The following is a 3,680-nucleotide window of genomic DNA, read 5'->3' on the forward strand; positions in this document are numbered from 1 at the left end:
TTTGGTCTTTATGGACCTGGAGTCTGCTCTCAAAGATGCTTGTGCCTGCTGAACAATTTAAAAAAAAAAGAGAGAAAGAGACCATTGATCCAATGCTAGAGTTTATGCAGCAACCGACAAGCAGTGCATAGGACTATAGGACTTCATGCTCTTCCTTAACTCTAGGAGTAGCTCTGGCCCAGGCTTCACCTTGCTGCTAATGAAGGAGTCATCTTCAACAGTGGCAAGAAGTCCAAGCTAGAATTGGCCATTCATCCATCCGCTGGGTGTTGCCAGCAATGATGGAACCCTGCAACTCTGTCCTGACCACCATGCCACCCTGGGGCCCTTGGACTGTATGGTCTTGGGAGACAATGAACCAACAAATGCCATTGCAACCTATATCCCAAGGGCCCCACGTACTTAACCACTGATTGGATCAGACCTCCTCCATCACTACCTCCCTGAAGTTTGGTGGTGCCCTGAAAGCAGGCCTCTCTAAGTTTAAGGCCAGCTCGGTCCCCTACCTCCAAATTAACTTCCTTTTTGTGACCTACTAACCAATTACCTGATTGAGCAGTGCTTATATTGGTAGATTGCCAGTACCTACTTTGTTCTCTCCAATCAGATGGCCAGATATGACACTGACCAAACAAGTTCAGAGTCTGCTGTGTGTGTTCTGCCTTAGGGCTGTGGCCTAAAGACTAAATGCTGCCATTGTCCCGCCAAGACCAACTGTGCCATACACTTGGTTGATGACTGGTGCCCCACTGGGTTCAGGGTTGGCTTTAATTTCCAGTCCTCCAACAGCAGTTCCCCAGGTGCTGAGCAATACAACAGCCATCACAGGGGCCTGGGCCTTTATCACAAGCCTGCCAAGAGACAAACCAGAATGAGAGTAAGGGCATGGAGAAGGAGATTTTTTTCTGAGGGCTTCAATGGCCTGGCTGCTTTGTAAATATTTTTTGGTTTTGGTAGAGACAGGTCTCACTGTGTTGCCCAGGCTGGTCTCAAACTCCTGGCCTCCCAGAGTGCTGGTATTACAGGCGTAAGCTACTATGCCCAGCCTGTAAATGTTTATAAAGAAATGCTGTAATGAAAGAAAGCAAATGTGGTAGGGAGATAATAAGAAGGACACAGGATGATTAGGGAAAGTGGTAGCTAGGTCAAGGGAAGGGCCTGAACGTCAATCAGCTGTATGACTTTTCAAAAAAAAAAAAAAAAAAATCCCATGACTTTAGGGCTTCTCAGACTCTAATCTGCATGCAGACTTCCTGTGGGTCGTGTTAAATTGTAGATTGACTCTGTAGGTCTGAAGTAGAGCCTGAAATCTCTATTTCTAACTAGCTCCTAGTTATGCCTGTGTTCCTGAGGCCAATCAGCAGACTACCCTTTAGGTAATGAAGCTCTAGAGCAACCTGTCTGCTAGAACATTCTGTAATGATGGAAATGTTCTAGACCCACACTCTCTGATACAGTAGCCATTAGCTACATGTGGTTGTGGAGCATCTGAAATTTGGCTAGTGTGACTGAATTTTGAATTTTAATTGTTGAAATGTGGAAGTCACACAGTGCTAATGGCTACCATACTGGACAGCAAGGTCTAGATCTCTTAATCCTCATCTATAAGAATGAGAGTTTGGGCTGGGTGTGGTGGCTCACGCCTGTCATCTTAGCAGTTTGGGAGGCCAAGACAGGTGAATCACTTGAGCCCAGGAGTTTGAGGCCAGCCTGGGCAACATGGCAAGACCCCATCTCTACTAAAAGTAAAAAAATTAGCTGGATGTGGTGGTATGTGCCTTTGGTAGGTCCCAGTCTGGTAGGTCCCAGCTCTACTCAGGAGGCTGAGGTAGGAGGATCCCTTGAGCCTAGGGAGGGCGAGGCTGCAGTGAGCTGTGATCATGCCACTGTACCCCAGGCTGGGTGACAGAGTGAGACCCTATCTCAAAAAAAAAAAAAAAAAAAAAAAGTTTGAGACTAGATAATTCCCGAGGTCCCTTCTAGCATTCTGTGGTTCCAAGTTGTTTTTGAGGCGTATATGGGGAGGGTAGGGTGGGGGGAGGACTGACAGATATTAAAGTCTGGAGTAAGGCATGAGAGGTTGGGAGCTCTACATAGTTGATTGGAGGAGTGAGGAAGAGGAGCATGGTGCCCTGGGAGCTGGATCCTAGAACTCAGTGGTAGAGCTGTCCTCCAGAGACAAGAGACTCTGATTAACTAAGGAGCGTTAATTGAACTCTCAGAACCAGAATAAAAGATCTTCTTCAGTGGGATACAAATGCCAGGCCATAAAGGAAAATAGTGATTAATTCAACCACATCAAAAGCTAAGACATCCTGTGAAAAAAGGCGCAATAAAACTGCAAAATATGGAACAGACTAGAAAATCTATTTTGAACATGTTGAGAAACCAAGGCTTTAATATATTCAATATGTTAAAAAAAAAAAAAAGAAAAGAAAAGAAAGAAAGAAAGAAAAGAAAAGAAAGCAGATGAAAAAAGCCTTCTCAGAGGAGAAAACCTTCAAGCCATAAACAGCTGCAAGATGCTCAGACTCATCAGTGATCAATTCAGTACAAATTCAAACTCTGATTACATCAATGAAAAAGGCTGATGCTGCTAAATACTGGCAGGACCATGGAATCAGTAGGGAATGTCCCTGTCCATTTGGTGGAAGTGCAAATTGGCACAGCCATTTGGAAATGGAAAATTAATGTACTCTGTGGCCCAGGAATTTAACTTCTAGGGGTCTGACCTTTTTCATGTGCATATAGAGACACATAAAAGGATGTTTGCTTCAGTATTCTAATAGCAAAAAAAAAAAAAAAAAAAAATACATTAATAAGAATGCCTGTGATTAAATAAATTTTAGTACCTCCATAATATAGAATACTATGACAGCAATTAAGAAAAATGAGGTAGATCTGTATGTACTAATATGGAAGTATGCCAGAGCATATTGATATGTGGAAAAAGCATAATCCACAAAATATCCAAAAGTTGGTTTCTTGGGATTAATAAAGTTGATAAATGCCTGGATAGCCAATAAGAAGAAAAAGTACAAATTGACAATATTAGAAGCAGAAAAGAAGATATCACTAGAGATCTTACCAAAAGATAGTAAGGCAGTACTACAGATAGCTTTATGCCAATAAATTTGACGAGTTAGATAAAATAAACAAAATCTTCTGAAAACATAATTTACTAAAACTGACTAGATGAAATAGAAAATCTGAATAGCTCAATATCTCTCTTTTTTTAATTGAATATGTAATTTTTTAAAACCTCCCACAAAGAGAATTGTTTTTTAAATACAGTCCCCAACTTATAATGGCTCAACTTACAATTTTGTGACTTTACAATGGTATGACAGTAATGCACATTCAGTAGAAACCGAGTACCCATACAACCATTCTGTTTTTTACTCTCACTGCATTATTCAAATAAATTGCATGAAATATTTAAGACTTTATTATAAAATAGGTCTTGTGTTAGTTGGTTTTGCATAACAGTAGGCTAATGTAAGAGCTCTAAGGACATTTAAGGTAGGCTAGGCTAAGCCCGGATGTTAGGTAGGTTAGGTGCATTAAATGCACTTTGAACTTAACAATATATTCAATTTACAGTGGGTTTATCAGAAAATAACCCCACGTAGGTCAAGGAACATCTGTAGTTCATTAATTGGCCCCTTATGGTGGAATAA

This window comes from Sapajus apella, unplaced genomic scaffold (assembly GCF_009761245.1).
Source record: "Sapajus apella isolate SASKATOON/1434 unplaced genomic scaffold, GSC_monkey_1.0 scaffold38, whole genome shotgun sequence".
NCBI classification, from domain to species: Eukaryota; Metazoa; Chordata; class Mammalia; order Primates; family Cebidae; genus Sapajus; species Sapajus apella.